This window comes from Suricata suricatta, chromosome 8 (genome assembly GCF_006229205.1).
Source record: "Suricata suricatta isolate VVHF042 chromosome 8, meerkat_22Aug2017_6uvM2_HiC, whole genome shotgun sequence".
NCBI classification, from domain to species: Eukaryota; Metazoa; Chordata; class Mammalia; order Carnivora; family Herpestidae; genus Suricata; species Suricata suricatta.
Genome location: NC_043707.1, coordinates 78,208,840 through 78,231,333, shown reverse-complemented (window position 1 = coordinate 78,231,333; position 22,494 = coordinate 78,208,840). Strand labels below are relative to the sequence as shown.

Sequence of the window (22,494 nt, the reverse complement as noted above, 5' to 3'; positions counted from 1 at the left end):
GCAGATCTCTGTCTCAAAGTCTAATTTCCTGCAGAGTCTGGCTTAGGACAGTCTTTCAGAAGTTCATTTGTTCATATATTATCTAAATAGAACATATGTTACATATAGATTTACAGTGTGATTCTACTAATATATTGAGCTATATATATGCCTTTGGAGTTGAATTCCTTTTAGTTTATTATCTCCCTCCGTGGAAGCGTATGGTGTAAAATTGGTCCTGCAAAGTCAATCACTTAAAATAGGCATTGCTAGGCTGAGGATTTTCATAAAAATCTGTTGCTTTAGATATGTACAGTGGTGTGGAATACTTTGGGTATTTTAAGTTCATTTACTTTTGACAAAACATGATTTCCTGTTTTTAAGGAGAGTTATAAAAATGCCCAAAGATACCATAGACTTTGGGACAGCACTTAAAAACATTGCTTGAATGATTCAAGTGTAAAAGAATCAGAGACATGTGGATTTATTTATACTCTCTTGGATATAAAAATCTTCTGGCTTAATGTGTCTTGGGGTTTTATTAAGCTCCAAACCATTTAAAGGACAATTCAAGATGTTAATGTGCTCAGAATCTCTGCAGGTTGCCAGTTTTAGCTTCATTTGTTTAGTCTTATCCTTACAAGGAGTATATAAAATGCCTTCCATTTATATTTGCTCTGGAAGGTATTTATAGCCTCACGAAATTTTACCTCATATATCAATGCCATTTATCTATATTTAGAGAGGACTTCATCCAATAGGAGAAAACTGTCTTTTGATATTTGCAAATACTACTTTTCAAACCTGTGTAACTTTGTCATTCTGTCCATCTCTGTCCTGGGTGTAAGTAAGTGGATACAATTAATGGTTTCATACAGACAGGGAGGTGGTTTTTCTCACTCTTTTTGGCTAATAAATCCTCAAAAAGAATTCAGACAGTGGAATGCCAGAATGGAGTGGCTGTGGTGTGGTAGTGAAGGAGGCAGAGACAATTGGATTATGTAAAAGGATCTATTTTATCTTTTGGTGCACAGTTCCAAACTAAGCCTTCTCTTTAAGACACTGTAGTTATTCAAGTACAGGCAGGGGACAGGGTCCCAGACCTACCACCTCTTAGCTGTGACATGGAGTTACTCTAAGCCAATTTCGTACATTTGTGAACCAATTATAATATGGCTACTTACTTAAAAGTACTATCAGAAAAAAATGACTTGACCTCCTTACATCTCACAGTACAGTGGTTGGCTCATAGTAAGTCTAAAATCCCCAAATCCTCAAAAAGGCTATTACTTTTACTGCCACCCACCATCTCAATTAGTAATAATCATCCCTGTTTAGGTCAGATGTTTTCTGTGTTCTCCTCTATTAAGAAGGTTTGGTCGCAGTGGAAAGGAGCACAGGGAGTTCACAGCTTCATAAAACTTTTCTTGGACATTTCCGTCTAAAGTTTTGGGTCACTGTGTCTTATTTCACTGTCTCACAAAAAGTAAAGATGTTGCCTGCTAATTTTTTGCATCTTATTCAAATTCAAATACCCTTAATACTTTATAATTATAATAATGTATAAGATACTAATGTATAAATTATTTAAATCAAGTTAAAATAGCTCAAAATGATTGAGACTGTTAGGTATAAGGCATTATGCTCAAGTTGTGAGTAGTTCCAGGGAGTGAGAGATAAAGCTGTTTCCTCAAAGAGCTTATAACTTGGAGTAGAGACATACCCTGATAGCAAAGATAAGTCCCGTTTCTTCCACGTCCTGCCTATGTGACCATAACCACTTTGGGCCTCCATTTCCTTATATGTAAGATAGGTGCTGTAGTAGTTCTCACTTTCTTGGGTTGTTGTGAGGCCTAAATAAGTTAATAATGTAAGTTCAAGTAGTGCCCAACATAGTATCATATGCTTCAGTTATTATACTATTATTGTTATTATTGCTGTTATGATTAGATGTTAATGCTGGGGTGCCTGGGTGGCTCAGTCGGTTGAGCGTCCAACTCTTGATTTCAGCTCAGGTCATGATTCCAGCATCATGGGATTATGTCCCATGTAGGGCTCTGTGCTGGGCATGGAGCCTGCTTAAGATTCTCTCTCTCTCTTTCTCTCTCTCTATTCCCCCATCTGCCCCTCTCCCCAGCTCGTGTGCTCTCTCTCTCTCTCAATTAAAAAAAATATATTAATGTTGCCAGACAGTCAATTTGTCAATGAAATGATTGGAGGCACTTTTTAGTTAGTGAATGAATAATGGATGCTATAGTAGATGGCTGTCCACAAGTTATTTGTTTATTTGGTGGTCCGCAAGTTATTTGCTTATTTATTTGACAAATATTCATAGAGCACCTACCATTGTGCAAGGTAGTGTTTTAGATACTATAGTAACAAGCTCTGTGATTTAACTATTCACAGTATCTATGCTGTAGGCAACAATACTTGTAGACAATGAGAAGAAAGGGTATGTGTAGCAAATTGAAATATGAAGATATTTGATTGTATTTTCTGTTCCAGCAGAATAACAGATATTCTGTTGTGAACATATGTAGATGAGATTATTTTTGATAACATGAAAGTGAAAAATTTCTATAGTACCCCATTTAGGAGGAAAAATCACTTGATCCTCAGTGAAGTCATGTAGACTGTAAAAACCAAGGAGAAAAGAGATCATAATGCATATAATTCCTAGAGATATAAAAATGTACAAATAAGACAGTAGTTTGACAGGTTTGAACAAGATCATAATATAGCAAATTGTAATAAACTAATATTAAAAGCTAGAAGAATTTTCAGGTAATGAAACAGGTGTAGCAGAAAAATTAAATCAGATCATAACAAGTCAATAATTTAAGTCAGTATTTTATCCTGTCATTTGATAAGAAAAGTGACTCAAGATATAGAAGAGAAATCAATGTTGGTGAAGTGAAGCATAACAGAAATCACCAACTCTTTCTGAGAATTTATGTTAAGAAAGTGTTGGATAGGACTGAAAATAAGGGGAAAAAATGACTGTGAACATTTACAATAGAAATGAAGAAAATAAAATAATTTATTTACGCTTTAATGTACTCATTATTTTCCTCACTGATTTGTTCATTCAGCAGATGTTTGCTGAGCAAAACGTGGGGTGTCTCTCCACATAGAGGGTGAAGCCGAGACAGAGCCTTGACCTGGGAAAGTACTCCTGAGGCACATACTAGGAATCATATTTTCTAGCATCTTCATTTTACCCATGGTCTTTGTATTCTGTTCTCCAACCTCTTGCTCATATGTGCATCCTCTTTTTCCTTCTCTTTCCATTTTTAATGTGGGATAAATATAACTGTTTGCATTTTTTCAGCCTTGTCTGGGAGCAGGGCAAAAGGCTGATTGATTGCTTTATCGATTGTTGTAGTGATAGTGGAGGAACATCTGGGCTCAAAGGGGCTTTAATAAGTATTAAATAATAACTGTAGCAGCCCAGCAATAGTAGTTGATATTGTTATTTTAATTATAAATTTCTTTATATTGCTTCTTGCATTTATGTTCACACTAGACCAGAAAGCAAGGAAAATGAAACCTGCAGGAATGCCCAGGAGGGACTGGGAGACAGAATGCAGAGTTAGGAGAAGAGCAGGGACGAGGCAGGGAAGGAAGCGGAAAGCCCACTCCGGTGTCCTAGGAACTCCGTTGGAAAGGAAAGACTTCTCTTTATCTCTGCAGGTGTCTTTTCCTTATTGAAAAATATTAAATTTTGTGTACTATTTTTCTCAAGCCACTTTAAAAAATGCAATGTTTTCTTTAAGTATAAAATTTTAGTGTAAAAAAATATAGTAAACTACAAGTTAAAATTAAGAAAAAAAATCTCCCAAATTCCCCATCTCCAGAGATAACCACTCTTAGCATTCTAAGTGTATCCTTTTACTTCTTGGATTGGGAAAATATATTGATTTAATTTTTTTGATTAATAGAATAAACTTTCTTTTTCTTATACAACTGGACATTATCTTTTTTTTTTTTGCAAATATGTAGGTTTCTGTGAATTATTTGGATAACAAAGGACAAAAGAACAGATAATGCTAATATATCAAAATAATTTGAAAATTAGTTATTATGAAAGCACTTATTTTCCACATTCAGCGTTAGCCTTCTCATTTAGTATTTTAATTTATAAAAGTAGTGAATGAATCAATATTTTTTTGTGTGGTTACTGCTTCCATGTTAAGAAATACTTTTCTAGGGCTGAGATGATATTGGTATCCATCTCTTTTTTCTTCTAGCACTTTTGCATTTATGTTTTTAATACCTTTATTGTGTATTTTGTTCAGTTTGCACCTTAATGATGTGAATTTTCTTTTGAACATGTAGCTAGCTGTCCCAAAATACTTTATTCCATTATCTTTCTGCAACTCTTTAAAATTCTACCTTTAGTTTGTATGAAATTCTTAAATATGTTTGGCTCTTTCTGGATCCTTTATTTTACTCCACCGATCCATCTTTAACTTTGTACAATTACCATCTTCACATTTTATTTAGAGTAGCTTTCAGTTTAGCAGTTACAACGTTCCTTTTCATGATCATGATCTTCCCTACTCAAAGTTATTTTTGGAAAAATAATTTATTTTTATTGTGGCAAAATTCATATAACATAAACTTCACTATTTTAACCACTTTTAACCGTGACACTTTTTACATTCAAAATGTGTGTAACCATCACCACTGTCTTTTCTAGAACATTTTCATCACCCCATTTAGCAGTCATTCTGCAAACCCCATTTTCCACCCCTTGTGGCCCCTGGGCCACCAAACTCTCTCTGTTTTTATGTATTTGCCTATTTTGGTTATTTTATATAAATGGAACCTTAAAATATGTGACCTTTTCTGTTTGGCTTCTTTTACCTAGCATGATGTTTTCAAGGTTCATGAATGTATCAGTACTCATTCTTTTTTGTGGCTGAATAATATTCATTTCTATGGATACATCACATTTTGTTTATCCGTTCATTAGCTGATGGACATTTGGGTTGTTTCCAGCTATGGCTATTGTGAATAGCATTGCTGTTTGTATACAAAGTTTTGTTTGAACACTTGTTTTCAATCCTTTTGGGTATATAAGTAGGAGTGAAATTTGCTGGATCATGTAGTAATCTTATGTTTAACTTTTTGAGGTAACACCAAATTATTTTCCACAACAGCTGCACCATCATGCCGTCCAATCAGCAATGTATGAGGGTTTCAGTGCCTCTATATTGTCACTGATACTTTTTATTTTCTTTTGAAAAACTTTTTTATATTAGCTGTTTTAGTAGATATCCAGTGGTAGCTTTTTATACTTTTTGATTTGTATTTTCTTTCTGACTAGTGATGTTGAGCATCTTTTCATAGGCTTGTTGAGCATTTGTGTATGGGGGGGAGTCTTTCATGTATATTTTTTTGTTTAAAAAAGTTATATGGGTCTATAATTTTCTTCTTTTATTGTGTTCTCTAATACTGGAATTATGTTAGTTTAAGAAACAAATAGGGAAATTCTATTTCTATGTACTGGAATAATTTGAGTAACTTGGATATTAGCTATTTTGTGGCTATTTGGCCTCATTTCAATGCTTTATCATAGGGCTTCAGGGGTCTTCCTGATTTTTGGCTTGAGTTTTCTACTTTTTCTTGAGCCAACATTGGTATATTTTCAAATAACTTAATTTTATTAACAGTATAAACTTAGTAGTAAATTTTTATACTGAAAATTTCTCTATAATTGAGGATAGTATTAACTATTAATTTATACTTATCATACATAAAAATTATATACATTTATATGTGTTTATTTTACCAGTATTTTATATAATATTTGTATTTTTTCTTTTTAAATTAAGCTTTTCAGAGGGTTATATAGTTTAATAGTTTAAAAATTTCTTATACCAACTTGTAAATCTTACTCTTTTCAAATTAGTTAACTTTTTACTATCAGATTTTGTAAATATTTCATGAGCATTTGAAAAGAATCTACATTTTCTTTTTGTTAAGTTATAAAGTTCAATACATAGCTATGAAGTCAAGATTATTATTTATAGAATTATATTTTTCTTATTTTTTTCCTAAGGTAAGCAATTTTATTACAATAGTAGCATTAGACTTCTTGGATATTCTGGATTTTTATTGAGCATTTACTAGTATTGATATAGTCTAAGAAAGTTTTAGTGCCATTTTTATTAATAGAACCCAGCATCATCTAATAATCAAATAGAACAAGTAGAACTTTACCCCCCTTCCCCCTCTGCCATGCCCCATACCTCTTGGTTGGGCTCCAGAATCCTGACATTGAAAAAAAGAATAATGTGAGGAGTAAATTTTCTTCTTATATTCTGCTACCTGTATTCTGATAGCTGGTTTGGTTTTGCTAATTTTGGAAGCATGAAGTTTAATCAGGAGAGAGTCAGTATATAGAAGGACATTGTTAAATTTGCAGTTTAGGAAGCAAATCAATTCTGATTAGTTTCAGGAATTTACTCCTGACAACTCTGGACATCAGCACTTGCCATTGGCCTGTGCTTTATCCAGTCCTGCTTGAGGTTTTGGTTTAGAATTGCCCAAGACCCCTGCACTAGGAAGAAACTTCTGAGAATATTCCTTCAACCTAACATGTCCTTTGGGTCTGTTGATATTACAAATGCACTCTTTGGAGAAAAGTTGAACTAGAACTGCCTAGAGAAAGAAGAGCTGTGTGAAATGCCTTCTTACTCCTCATTTCCTAATGTAAAAGCTTATTTCCAAATTGCAACATGAAAATAGCAACAGATGTCTTTATTGGGCTTGTGATCATTGCAGTGAAGAGAATTAGTTTCTGATAGAGTTTTATCTTTATATGCTCCTATAACTACATATCTTTGTTACTGACAATTTCACTATTTCTCTCATATGCTATTTCTGAATCAGAAAACTACCTGACATACCCAAACAATTTTTTAAAATTCCAGAGTCTCTATAAACTTTGATAGCACACCGTGAGTTTGAAATGATTGTAGGATGTGTGGTGATTCTTTTCTCTACTGAAAGTCCAAAGGTAGACTGTTTCTTATTTTAAAGGAATATAAAGACTTGCTGGAAAAAAAAAAAGAAAAACAAAACACGGAGCAGTTCTAAATGCATGGTATTTAGAAGAGATCTTTGTTTTTTTTAGTTCATCCCCTGGAGCTTCTAGCAGGCTGATCTACGGATTTGGGTGCTGAAGTCAGTTTGCTAAATGCTCTCCTGGATGGTGGCAGATCCAGCAGTCTGTCCAGGAATAATTTCCGCTGTGTGATATTGACCTTCTCCTAATTGCATGCTTTAGGTTTATCTGTGTAAGCTAAATGGTAGTAATACAAAGCCATTCTGCTTATTTAGATAGTTTTAGATTGATGTGGATTTCCATATGGTCGATTTAGCACACCATTTATATTTGGCTGTAAAGATGAATGCATAACCTCTTTTATCGATATTGGTGCCCTTGCCTCTAATACCTTCCTTGTGTGTGAATTGACATTAAGATGTAGCTAAACTGTTTATGCCATCATTCTTTTGAATTTCTTGAATTGTTTTATATGGCTGCAGAAATCTCAAGCTCAAATTAATTCAACTCACCCAAAGAGTATTTATCTGCTAAAAAGTATAAGGAAACAGCCAAGCACTCAATTATAAATCCTGCATCCTAGTGATTACTGAGTAATGCCCTATGTATTCAGCTACTGAGCAAAGTTGTAGAAACCAAAGAATTCTGAGGAATTTCTGTTGGTCTCCCTTCCTGGCTCTCCTCCCCAGTCAGGCCAATATACTAAAGAAAGGTTTTAGCTTGAAAGGTGAAGATCTTGGTTTTGGAATTAACTTCATTTTTCGGTCTATTGAAGACCACTCTTTGTGGTGTGGATAGAGGTAGAAACCCTGCCTTAGGCCTTCTTACTCAGTGAAGACCTAGTCCTCCACGCAGACTGAAGAGGGGGGGAAGGGATGAATGTGCAGTGACTTTACTTATTTATTTTTAATTTATTATTTTATTATTTTTTAATGTTTATTTTTTGAGAGAGAGAGAGAACAAGCAGGAGGGGGGCAGAGAAAGAGAGAGAGAATCCCAAGAAACTCTATGCTATCAGCACAGAGCCTGATGCAGGGCTCAACCCCACAGATGGCGAGATCACGGCCTGAGCTGAAATGAGGAGTCAGTCGCTTAATTGACTGAGCCAACCAGGTGCCCCTGCGCCATGACTTTAATAATAGGTACATGTTGTTCTTTAAATAATGTTTATAATTAAAGTCAGAAGGCTCAGGGGAGCTTGGGTGGCTCCGTGAGTTAAGCACCCAACTTCGGCTCAGGTCATGATCTCACGGTTCACAAGTCTGAGCCCCGTGTCGGGCTCTGTGCTGACGCCTCAGAGCCTGGAGCCTCCTTCCGTCTGTGTCTCCCTCTCTCTCTGCCCTCCCCCACTCATACTATGTATCTTTCTCTCTCTCAAAAATAAATATATAAATCATTTAAAAAACAAAAAGACAGAATGCTCTTATATAAATGCTTAATAACTATTTTTTCATTTACCATTTACTTGAAGAAAGGCTGTTTCATAAAGAAAACGCCAAAGTTACATAGGTTAGCATGAAGTGTAGCCAAATGTGTGCATACCTGGTGACTAAAAATCATGTCTGTAAGAATATATTACTATAGCACATTACACTGATTCAAATCTGATTTTCTTTTTATTAGAGGAATCGTAATTCTGAAATTCTTTGTTTTTATTTGTAATAGTTTTCTCCATGAAACCCGTTCTGATTATTCTATGCCACATGTCTGTCTCTTCCTATCGATAACGTATAGCATCTAATTTTCTATAGCCATAAAATTCACACTGTTTGTTTTGTGATTTTCTAATCTCTTAAATGGATAGGGAGCTGTTTAGAGACAGAGTCAATGTCATATGTTTCTGCTCTGTTTCCTGTGATGTCTAGTATACTTCTTGGAAAGGTTCAAGGAAAATGCAGCTCATCTAATAGAATTGTTTAATCACAAACTAAATTAGTGATGAAACACTCCTTATAGCCATGGTTATTAAATGCATGTGAATATCGTATAAGGATTTTATTTTTTAAATGTTATCGTTTTTGAAAAAAAGTAAAGTTCTGGAAATGTAACTGTAAAACTGTAATTGTGATGATAATTTTAAATGTAAAGTTCTTTCTTGCTTAGAAATGCTGTTTTGTAATGTAAGGATGAACTAATTTAAAAACCGCATCGGTAACTCCTACCATATGCCAGACACAGTGCGCTCAGCATTTCAGAGATTTACTCATTGAATCTTTCTTATACTCTCAGTTGTATATTTTCTCAGCCATGACTCTGCATGTGGATCCCAAAGGATACAGTCATAGAGGCTTGATGTTATTTGCGTTTAGCATCAAGAGCAGTTACACTACATTCTTGGTCATGTATTATATGGGAAATTTTAGCTAAAATTAAAATATCTGCAGATTTAAGCCAAGATTCATGAGAGAGACCTCTGATAGGAAGACAGTTCAAAGACATGGAGTTGCCTGTGATGTATGGAGAAAGATAAACATGATTAAGAGGAAGATTATTTTTGTACTCTTATTGTACTGACATAAGCCTGATTGAAAGTACATTTTTGAACAAATTTGCTAAAAAGCCTGCCTTCAATAAATAAAAAAATTTTTTTTGCTTCTATTCTCCCTTCTAGAACATTAAAAATGCCCTAAGTCTCCTTCTGTCCCCCATCGCCAACCTAAAGGAATCCTAATTTATCTGTGTAAGTTAAAAATTCCAAATTATGACAAATATGGCCGCTCTGTTAGTTTTTATACTACACTTGATCTTAGCCAAAAGGCCGAGAAGCGATCTGTTAGTTTGTATAGAATATTAAAAATAACCTGAATTTTGTGCCGAATTTTTTACCCTTTGAGAAATGTTCTTTTTCTTCTGTCATTGAAAGGGTAAAAGCCCTTTCTGGGAGACAGAAGTCTTCGCTGAATGTTCGAGGGACTAGTGAGGCTTTGATTAAAACCAGAAGGTGCCATGAGCATTACAACAAAACAAACTTTTATGTTGAAAATATGTTCATCTTTCACTGAACAGCCTGTTTATTCCAAATGTCTTGCAAAATCTGATGGCTTTGGTATCAGGACACTACTGTTTGCAATCATACTCAGGCATGTTTGTAGCTGGAGGATGCCATCGTCCTTGATTTTTAAAGAGGGTCAAAGATATGGCCGTAGTGAGAATTCACTATATAAAGGAATTAAAACATGTCCACAAATATAATATGTTTAGAAATGCTTATTCATTTATTCAGTAAATATTTTTCCTGGCACCAGGTCTCAGGCTCTGTTCTGGGTGCTAAGCTATGGTGCTGGACAAGACAGGCAATATCCCCTGTCTTGTGAAAGTTACATTATTTTGCAGGGGTGGCTGCCAACAGCTGGGGGCTGTTTGGAGAGAAACAGAGTGAGAGCAAGAGAGAGAATATAAGTAAATAAATTAATGGGATGATTTCATGTAGTGGTAAGTACTGTAACTGAGGATGGGGCGGGGACTCTTAGATTGGATGGTCAAGGATGGCCTCGCCATGAGGTTAGCCCTGGATGACAAAAAGGAGCCAGCCATGGGGAGAGGGCAGGGTGAGCAGGCAGAGGGAACAGCCAGCACAAAAACCCAGTGGTGGGGTGGAGCTGCTTGTAATGAGGGACAAACAAAGGCCATTACCTGGAGCAAGGGAGCACAGGTGAAACTGATAGGATCTGATGATGGAGAGGAAGGCAGGGACCACATAGGCTGTGGTGACTTTGGGTTGAAATTCAGTCAGAAACCCTGAGAGAGTTTCTTAACAAGGGAAAGATGTGGTCTGATGCATGGCTTAGAAAGATCACTTTGGCTGCTAGATACAGAAAGGGTTACTACAATGGAGAAGGACTATAGCAGAAAATTGTTGGAAATTTCATTTGACACATGAATAATGAATAAATTACTTTTCTTGAACTTGTATTGGGAAGTAGAGCAAATAATAAATCACTATTATACAAAGGTTAGCTTGTGAGTAAAAAAGGAAACACTTTCAAACTAATTCTACATCAGGCTTGAATTATAATTATAAAGGAAACATTTAATTATAACTTATCTATTCTGCTTGATTAATAATTTCAGTATGTCATCTCTGCTGGTTTAGCAAAGGGCATTTTGATGGGCATTAATATGGCTTAGAATATGCAATTATCCATCTGCATTTTGTTCTTGAAGCTATTTGGTTCTCTTAATTTTTTTATTAGTAGTAATTTTTTGTTTCTGGTTTTGCACAGAATAACACACACACGCAACTAAATAACTTCATGTTTTAGATACAGATGGTTTTCTATTTCTCGACTCTTGAGAGTCAGCTTTGAAATGGTCTAATAATTATTTTCCTACAAAAGAGAAATGTTCAGTCATTACTGCATGTGTATATGTACAGCATGAAAGGACACACATATGCACGCACTTACAGGAAAGTAAGAGGGACCATTGACCAGGACTTTATATATCCGCTGTTGAGGAGATGACTTTGGAATAAAAACCATTGTTTTTTGCTATTGATTTTAATACCACAGTTCCCACCATTTAAACTCTGTCAAATATGAACAGGACATATAATTTTATTTTGCAGAGCTTTACTACAGGGCCCTTAAATATCTTAAAACTTGGATACCCTGCAGAAGTGAATCTCTCTGGTCGGAGAAAGACAGCTGACTCCACCTTCCCAGACCTCAGCAAATTCTGACTTGAGAAGAGGCAGTGCTTTCCGAGTCAGCGTGCCTAACTCTTCTCTACCTTCTGTTATTGGGAAGAAAGGATGGGGATTCATTCCCAGTTGAAGGGCATAATTAGAACCTCAGTAGGATTCCCTAACTTGGAAAACTGGTGGAGTTCCCAACTTTAGTGCTGCATTCACCAACTAAATATTTAGCAGGCACCTATTATATGCGAAGATATCTCAATTTGTGTTGTTTCTACCAATGAGCATCTTCACTGAATCTATGAACCTACTGAATATCCTTGGCCTATCCTTGAATCTCTGCTTTTAATTAGGTGAACTCGTATAGCCTACTGTGGTATGCAGAAATTTCTCAGTATCTGAGTTTGGACAGGATAGACACACATCCTTTGGAATATTACTAGGAATCATTGTGAGCTTCAATTTTAACCTCTGTAAAATATGAATAATAATAATGCTGACCACATCGGTGATTTAATCAAGTACGATGAGTTTTCACATGATACCTGGTGAGCATCCAGTAAAAGATTCTGTGTGATGGTTATTATTATTGTTATGACCATTATTCCCTTTGGTACCATAGTGAAACCCAGCGGTAATTTGAAAAACATTTATTCAGTGTCTAGCATGGGCATTCGCACATGAGCTGCATGGGTATATAAACATGACTAAAATGGGATCCCAACTTCAAAGGAATGTGTAGTTTATTTGGGGACGCATGAGCAGAACTGGCTGTATTGCAAAAGAACGAGTGTGAGCAGAAACTTCATCTGTGTTTAGTCTATGCCCAGAGGCGAGGGGCAGTGAGTTCTTGATGCAAGCCTCTTTGAGTTCAGGTCCACCATGGTCTCTGGTGGTCTCTGAGTTTAGTGAAGTAGGTTCTTAACGGCCAGTTCTCTCCTAGGAATGCAATTCCTGTCTTTGAACTTAAACATTAATGTATAAACTTTCTGTTTTCTTTCTTGGATTAAATGACCTCATCTTTTTCCTCACCCTGATTTCTTTCCCATAGACTTGTAGTAAATGCCACTTTAGGTTTATACCACCTCCTTTCTTTTCATGATGCACTTCTTAATATGAATGTGTTTAATAAGGTCAGCTCTTCTCCATGATGCCAACCAGACACCGTTTTACTCTTTGGGGTTTTGGACCTTTACCTACAGGTCTAGAGGAGTCTTGGCTCCTTGTATCTTTCACTGGTTAATCCAGCCAGGGAAATCTGAAGGCGAGTTAAGCCCATTTTATCAAATCACTTACCTGAATGTGAAGCCTAATTTCTTGTTAATTAAAGATATTTCTTACCTCTCATTTATTTCTGGGAAAAGTCATGTTCTTTTAAGTGAGACCATTTTTGTGGTATTATTTGAAAAACCTCTAAAGATCATAGTATCTTCTGTACAACCACAGAGGAAGGACTTGGCTTTCTGGTATTGCAAATAATACCACAGAGCCTGGTAGTTTGATAGAAAAAATAACAGAATTTGTACTGGAAAGGAGGGAGTGGAATTGGAGCCACAGGTTTACAGTATGCAAGGGGGAAATTTCCTGAGCAAAAACTTTCTAAGGGAAGGAGAACAATTTCCTAAGGGAACTAGAACAGTCGTGGTGTTTTTTGGTGGTCATTTTCAGACCTATTCATAGGAATACTTAGACCTTTCTTAGTGATGTGAGTGAATCCTTTGGGAAATATTTGATGATTTGCTTTCAGTATGGGATGGATCGTGGTTAAACTCATAGGGTGTGTCTCTCCATTGCCTACCTTGAATATCTTTATAAAGTGAAAATAATTTGACCCCTCACACCGTTTTTTATATTAAATTTACATACTGCTCTGGTGCATTTTGTAAAGGTACTTACTAAGTATGTTGTGCATTAATCACCATCTTTTGATTGTCCTTGGGATCTGAGAATCAAACCCCATGATGGATTTTTAATCCTGTCATTTCATAATTCAAAGGCAGGTCCCCAGCGTTCTCATTCTTGGAACAACTGGGTTCAGACAGAAAGATGCAAGATGAGCTATGTGGACTTTTTTGTTCTGTCTCTTCAGACAGCATAGCCTGGTCAGGTGCTGACCACATGTACTAATTCCCTTTTTTGCTTTTCCATTCTCCAGCCTTGTAGGCATGTCCTTCTTTCCATGCCAGCTCAGTGTTTTGCTTCCTGAAATCTTCTCAGTAAACCATCTTGCCTTCTTGATCTACTTGTGCTCTGTTCCCTTTTTCCTGACTGCAGGAGAAATAATTAATTCAGGGAAATTTCTCGGAGAAGATGGAAGGCTGAAGTTTATCTTCCTGGCCAGTTCAGAGACAGAAGTATAATAATTACTTAATTAACAATTATAAGGTATAAGACGGAATTGCTTATTTATTGCCTGTGCCATTCAGATTCATTGGTGCCAGTGTTCTACATATTTTGAATATCACCATTGATATATTTTTATTAGCAAAGTATATATGTTTATTATATGCATTTGAAAAATACAGAAAAAGACTAAATAAAAATGTAAGCCCCTTTAAAGGTCTTGCTTATTTCTTAGGTAAATTCCTAGAAACTTTATAATCTCTATGCTCTTTTCAATGGGAGTTTTATTATGTTCTATGGTTTATAATGTTAGTTTAGAGAAGTGTCTTTGATTTATCTAAGTTGGTTATGTACTCAACAATTTGCTGAATGCTTTTATGGTTTTAATCATTTTTAATATTTATTTGTTTTTGAGAGAGAGAGAGAGAGAGGCTGGGGCAGAAAGATAGAGGGAGACACAGAATCTGAAGCAAGCTCCCGGCTCTGAGCTGTCAGCACAGAGCCTGATGCAGGGCTCGAACCCACGATCTGTGAGATCATGACCTTAACTGAAGTCAGATGCTTAACCAACTAGCCACACAGGTGCCCCTGGTTTTAATCATTGATTCTAATCATTTCTAGATAACAAAAATATGTCTTCTTCTAATTCTTACAACCTCATTTTTTTCTCAAAGTGTTAGCCAGGAATTGCCATACTATATGTTTATTTTTAAGTTTACTTATTTATTTAGAAAAAGTGTGCAAGTTGGGAAGGAGCAGAGAGAGAGAGAGAGAGAGAATCCCAAACATGTTCTACATCACAAGTGCAGAGCCTGATGCAGGGCTCAAACCCAAGAACTGGGAGATCATGACCTGAGCCGAAGTTAGATGCTCAACTGACTAAGCCACCCAGGTGTCCCAGCAAACTGTGTTAAGCACTAGTGGTAATAGTGGGTATCCTCGTCTTGTTCCAGATCTTAAAATGTATCTATATTTTCTCCATTAAGTGTAATGACTGTTGGAGAATTCTACTAGTTTCCTAATTATAAGTCCTGCATAAGTAGTGTATTATCTTTTTTAAGACTACATAACAAATTCCAATAAACTTAGCACCTACTTTATCATAGTTTTGCAGGTCAGAAGTCTGGGTAGGTTCAGCTGAGTTCGCTTCCCAGGCAACTGAAAACAAGGTAAGAGCAGGCTTGGGCTCTCACCTAGAGGCCTGGGAGAAGAATCTTCAAAGGTCATTTAGGTTGTTTGCAGAATCCAGCAGCTGCAGACCCGAGGCATCCATTTTCTGGCCGGCGGGCAGCTGCTTTCTGGCTTCTTGGGCTACCAGCTGCTTTTTTTTTTTTAGTTTACTTATTTGTTTATTGTGAGAGAGAGAGTGCTGGAGCAGGGAAGAAGCAGGAGGGGAGGGAGGGCAGTCAGGGAGACATGGGGAGAATCCCAAGCAGGCTCTGCAGAGTCAGTGCAGAGTCTGGTGCGGGACTCAAACTCAGGAATCATGAGAATGTGAAACCAAGTCAGATGTTTAACTGGCTGAGTCACCAAGGTGCCCTGAAAGTTCTGTGCTTTTATTTCATTTATGTTTTTTTTAATTTTTAGTGTTTATTTATTCTTGAGAGAGAGAGACAGAGACAGAGCATGAGTGGGGGAGGGACAGAGGGAGACACAGACTCTGAAGCAGGCTCCAGGCTCTGAGCTGTCAGCACAGAGCCCGATTCAGGGCTTAAGCCCACGAACCATAAGATCATGACCTGAGCCAAAGTCAGACACTTACCTGACTGAGCCACCCAGGAGCCCTGAAGTTTCTCTGGTTTTACAGGAGCTCATGTGATTAGATTAGGCCTCACTGTGTCATCTGTGTCATCTAACATATTTATGGGACTTATGTCTTGTATTCACATTTCCAGGGATTAGGAGCATTGCTCATAGGGGTTGGGACATTAGGAGGCCATTTTAGAAATTTTTTTCTTTTTTCTTTTTTTACCATAAGTTAAGCCTCTGTTAAGCACTGTTACATTTTTGTTTATATTCTTCCATGATTTTCTCAAAGCATACACACATGAATTAGAGAGGCCATATTAAAAGTGTGGTTTTGGGATCCAGATTATCTTTACTAATGATTTGACCTTAGACAAGTTTATCAACTTTCTTTTGTATGTCTTTCTTTATCACTGAAATGGGAATATTGGTACTACCTGTCTCAGAAGGCACATAGTAATTATGCAATAAGTTCTAGCTATTGTAATAATTATTATGTTAATCAAACTGAAATGCTATTATTTAATATTTATTTTCTTTATTTTCTTAACTGTAACATACTTTATCTGTAAGTGTTCTTAAGCAATGCCATTTTAATGGCTGTAAACAATTCCGCTGTGTAGGTAGACTATAACCAAATTTGTTGGGCGTTGCTTCTATTTTTCTGTTTATAAACAACACTGAGATGAACATCCTATGTATTTTTGCACACTATTTCTACTTATTTGATTAGAATAAATTCATGCACATGGAATTGGTTATTCAAGGGGGACTATATTATGAAGGCTTGTGATGTGTTTTACCAAATTGCCCAGCAGTAAGAATGAACCAGCTTGCATGTGTCCCTCTCTTCCTCCCTTGAGGTTTCACTTACTTTTTAAGTGATGGAATAATAATGTTAGAGAGTGCACCCTAGGGGCAAGTGCCATAGAGCAGTGGAAGGAGAAATAGTTCAATGTGGAGTTCATGGGGAAGTTGTCATGAATAAAAGTCTGAGTTGGAGAACAGGTTTTGGGGGAAAGGATAATGTGAAAGACAAATACAGGTGCCTTTGGGCTAATAAGGAAGTGAAGGATCGGGGAATGGAACTCTACATAGCGTTCAGATGTTATGTAAAGTTCAATTTAGAAAACAACTTTTTTGGTGAGGATTACTAACATTGCAACCGAATTTTGCTTCAGTTAGTTTTCTTGTGCCAGTGGCATAGTGGTTTAAACTAGCTTACACAGTGGGTAGACTCTGCATTATCATGGTGAGCTGTATTTTGAACTCTGAACGATAAGTTACACATGAGTGATATTTCAAACGTTTGTAAATCAGGGCCTGTCTGCATGTCACTGTTTAAAAAAGAGACCTAGAGGGCTTTCACTCATGTTCACACATAGTCCTGATACACTCTGACTCTTGGGAACTCTACACCTAGCATATCTCAAAGTGGCTTCCGATCCAGCAAAAGAACCAATACCAGAGTTCTGAAGAGAAGATCTCGGCAACACTCTGGCACGCAGGGATAGAGGTGCGGCTGACCGCATATAAGCAGTGTATGGATTGCTTCATGGTGGCGATGCCCTTCAGGCAGCTGCTCCTTAACAGAGACCGGTGTAACTGGATGAGGGCACTGTTCAAAGCGAGTGGGAACTTCTCCGTCCCTTTCAACTCCCACCCCTCTCACACCACACTCAGCAGCTGCATACACTGGACGAGTTAGTTTGTCCCAGAACATATTGGAGCAGGGTTACTCCATCCGGCTCCAACTAGGTGAAGGAAAGAATGGATGCATACTATCTACAGCAATACTGGACTTTCATTAGTTCCTTTTTAAAAGGTTATTTATTTTGAGAGAAAGAGAGAGAGAAAGAGCTGGGGGAAAGGGGTGGAGAGAAGGAGAGAGAGAATCCCAAGTAGGCTCCATGCTGTCAGTGCAGATCTTGATGTGGGACTCGATCTCACCAAGTGGGATCCGTGGGATTGTGACCTGAGCTGGAACCGAGTCAGACACTTAACCAACTGAGCCACCCAAGCACCTCAAGACTTTTATTAGCTCTTGGAGTGACTCCAGGACCAGAAAATACTAATACTAGCAACTATAGTAATGACAACTATAATAATTATACCATAATATAATATAAATATTATACATAATAATTATGGTAATGTTCATATGCAAATGCTGGATATATTTTTAAGGAACTTATTATGCACCTGACACAATACTAAGTATTTAAATATATTATTTTAGTTCATCATAATTACTTATAAAAAATTTTTTTACATTTTCATTTTACTGGTAAGGAAATTAAGGCACAGAGATTAAGAATTGCTCAAGATCATGTTGCTAATCAGTGATTGAACCATGTTTTAAACCCATGACTCTGACTCTAAAATTTGTATTTCTTTAAAAAAATGTAAGCTTTAAAATTTTTTACAAATAATTTTAGAGGTACTGAAGAGTTTGCAGAATTATTATGGAGAGTTCCCATATGTCCTTTATCCATTTTCCTCTAGAATGAGCAGGGGAGGGGGACAGAGGATCCAAAGTGGGCTCTGTGCTGACAGCAGAGAGCCTGATGCCGGGCTCAATTTCAGAACCATGAGATCATGACCTGAGCTCAAGTCAGAGCTTAACTGCTTAACCGACTGAGCCACTTGGGTGCCCCAGTTTCTTCTAATATGAACATTGTGCCTTTCCATAGCACAATTATCAAAACTAAGAAAATCACATTAGTACAATATGATTAACCTAAAATAAAGACTTTTTTTCGATCATCAGCTTTTCTACTTATGTCTGTGTTCTGTTCCAGTGTCTAATTCATGATTCAGCATTATATTATCATGGCAGCATTCATTGTCATGTCTCCTTGGCCTTTCCTGGTTTTTCATGACTTTGGTGGTTTTGAAGAAATCTTGCATTCTTTTGTAGGATACCCCTCAGTTTGGATCTGCCTGATAATAAAGCTGCTATTCTCAACTGCCAGGCCTCTCAATAAAGATTTATTGGGTTTTCTAGATGAATGTAGTATTTTTGTATAATTAGTTTATATTTGTGTGTTCTGATGGACGGTATCATTTTGAGTCCCTGGAATTGTGAGGAGCTAAAGTTTGTACAGACAGCAGCATCCCCTCCACTGCTTCTTCTAGAAGGACCTCTGCAGCCAAAGTCTCTTGCTTTCTTCCCTAGTTGGTGCCTTGGCCACTCAAGGGGCTGGAAGCCTGAGGGGTTGTCCTGGGATGTGCTTACATTTTGCTGTGGGTGCCTGTTTCTCTCTATCTGGTTCAAGTTCCTTCATACCCTTCACTTGAGCCAGGAATTAGAACTGAGTTTTAACTGTTCAGATAAGGAATCAGTTCCTCATTCTTTACCACAAAACTTCTGTGATAGAGGCTGACGAATACAAAGTTAAAAGTGTGCCTTCTCCACGGCTTTGGCAAAGTCACTGTTGTCTCTGAGCCATGTAGAGAAGAAAGTAGCAGGATAAAGCATTCCTGTCCAAAGCTTCAAGCGAGTTGGCAAGTTCATGACCCATGTATGCAATAGGGAAGCTTGGTTTTTCCTTTCTCAGCCTAAAATCCTTTAATGACTTGACATGTCTGCAGAATAATGGCCAAATTCCTTTGGCAGAGAAGTTCCTTCCATGATACCCCAGATTTCTTCACAGTGCTCCCTGTGGGCTTTGACTGTAGGACATACACAGCTCCATTTATACTTTTATGAGGATGAAATTCCTCCCATTAGAAAAGAAGGCCCTAATAATTCTTCTTGACATATCTAAGTGCCTAGTACTCATTTATAATAGATGCTTTACAAATGCTTCTAGAATGAGTGCCTATCTGGATAGGCTAATCCTTTTGTTATATAGGTCAGCAGCAATGTAAAGAAGACACTAAAAGTGCTACCTTATTGGTCAATAGAAGAAAGTCAAGACATTTGATTATTCTGAGTGCCATTTTTTTTTTTTTTTTTTTTTTTTTTTGCTGTCTGTCTTGGTGGCAAGGCAGTCTGACCAGAATTTATCTGCTTAGTTCTTGAACAATGTCTGACCACAGGAGGATAGGAATCACACTATGATTTTAGATACTACAAGTCTTATCTTGTCCCAGCTGGATGTTACATAGCTGTTGAGCAAATCACTTTTCTCCCTGGAGTCAGTTGTTTTTGTCTTTGTGAAATGAACAAATTAGGTACATGATTTTTAAGGTCCTTTCCAGCCCCAACCTTTAATCTATTCTGTAATAAAATACTTGTCTTACGTGTCAGTCAGAGGTAGATTATAAGATCTCCATTCAAAACCCTACACTTTGAACAAAATGCTGATAATTTTTTTCTTGCTTAAGTATACCTAGGATAACCATCATGGCTTAATTGAAAAGTTCATGTATATCCTCCCAAGTGCTTCTGAATGTATGCAAATGGCATGCAGTTCCAACATGCAAGATCAATAGTATGAGGATGCCTAAACTGAAGCAGTGCAGGGCTGTTGCAATACTGCCAGTATAATTAACTTTGTTACTCTGACATGCTCAAATGTGTTACCAGGTACCCGCAAAGCAATTCTGATGCTAACTGCCTGGAATTATTTTAGATTTCACAGATTAGGGGCACCATCTTCCTCCAGACTGCCCTCATTTCACACACTAGCTGCAAGCCTGAGGATTCCCAGGCCCCTTGCTTTTCTGACCAACTGGCTACAAAATCAAGAGTTCCCACTACATCTTCAGATTGTTAATTCTCTAGAATGACTCACATAACTCAGAAAATATTATACTCATCCTTACAGTTTTATTGTGAAGGATGCCTATCAGGCTAGCCAAAAAAGACACCCACTGGATGAGACCTGGGGGGGGGTCCCCAACATCAAGCTTCCGCGTCTTCAGGACGTTTTACCTTCCCAATATGTCCATGTGTAGCAGCAACAAGAAAGCTCATCTGAGCTTTGAGTGTCCAGAGTTTTTATTAGGTTTCATTACCTACCCATGTGTGACTGAATCCTCGACCACGTCAGTCTCCAGGAGGTCAGACTAATGTCTCATGGCTCAAAGCCTCAGCCCACCACAGATCTTCCTCAGTTTATGATGGTATTATGTCCTGGTAAACCCATTGTAAGTTGAGAATATTGTAAGTCAAAATACTCTTAATTTTTAAAACTTTTTTCCTTTTTTGTTTATTTTATTTTGAGAGAGAGAGGGCATGCACAAGTGGAAAAGGGACAGAGAGACGGAGAGAGAGGGAGAGAGAAAGAGAGAGAACCCCTAACAGATTCCTCACTGTCAGCACAGAGCCTGACGTTGATGTAGGGCTCAAGCTCATGAAGCATGAGATCATGACCTGAGCCCAAATCAAAAGTTGGATGCTTAACTGACTAAGCTACCCAGGCACCCTCCAAATGTTTTATATATATCTAACCTACTGACCATAACAGCTTGGCCTGGCCTATTTGAACATGCTCAGGGCAATTACATTAGCCTATAGTTGGATAAAATTAACTAACACAAAACCTATTTTATAATGGTGTTCAATACCTCCTGTAGTTTATTGAATACTGTACTGAAATTTAAAAAAATAGAACAGTTGTATGGGAACAGAAGGGTTATAGTGTATCATTTTGTTTACCTAGGTGACTGAGGGGCTGACTGGGAGCTTTGGCTCACTGCCACTTGCTGCCCAGCATCACAGGAGAGGCCCATACTGCATATAGCTAGCCTGGGAAAAGATTGAAATTCAGAACTGAAATACTGTTTCTCCTGAATCAATACAGCTTTTGTACCATTTTAAAGTTGAAAAATCTCAAGTTGAACCATCATAATTTAAGGACCATCTGTAATTATGTGAACGATCTTTCTAGCATGGCCTGCCCCATCCTGAAGTTATCTAGGGGTCTACTAGGAATCGCCTCACTAGCATAAACACTCGGGATTTCAGGGGCCCACCATGAATAATAAAGACATGCTCATCTTTTAGGAAATTCCAAGGGTTTAGAAGCTCCCTCCCAGGAATCAGGGACAATGGCCAGCCAAATTCTTTACCATACCACAATACTAAAAGTAGTATCACAATATTTTGTTTGTTGCTTTGAAGCCTTAGAAACTGTTCCAATTCAATAGTTATAAATTGGAAGCAGTCTTCTGAAGTTGATAATATGCTTATATAATAATTCTTCACATAATGATTATACCAAGGAGACTTGGTTTGTTATTGTGACGTATTTATACCAGATGAACTGTATGTCTTTAAAAAACAAAAACAAACAAATTTTTAAAAACCCATCCAGGTCATGCTCTGTACTGCAAGAACTATACAGAATTTAAGTTATTCATTGGAACTAAAATATTATTGCTTTACTTGTATTTGAAAGCAATATCCTATTCAGTGACAGAAAATTGAAGAGAACCAATACTTTTTTTTCTGAGGGGCTCCTGAAGTTTTGGGTTAATGGAGCATCAAACTCAACACTATACTGAGATTCTAGAAGGCAGGAGCATTCCTAAACCTCCTCTATGGGCATGATGCATTTTTGGAGATAGTCATAATGAGATGATTGAATCCTACTGGGCATGTACTGGGGCTTTTGCCTTTTGCTTTGTTTGGCATCATTTGTCAGCCATGGAATTATTGAAATGTGAGGTGTAAATTAAAACATGTAACTTGTATAAGCCTAACACCCCATTTGCCGCAGATATCCGGGGTCCCAAACAGTTTTACCTATAGAGCTTCCAGAAC

At 37.2% G+C, this 22,494-nt stretch overlaps 1 protein-coding gene and 1 pseudogene across 1 annotated transcript in view; one reads left to right on the top strand and one right to left on the bottom strand.

The window, feature by feature from the left end:
- The window catches only part of PTGFR (prostaglandin F receptor), a 41,626-nt gene that overhangs the window by 7,561 nt on the left and 11,571 nt on the right, over window positions 1–22,494 (top strand). The window lies entirely within an intron of this gene.
- On the bottom strand, window positions 9,714–9,824 carry LOC115300467 (annotated as a pseudogene).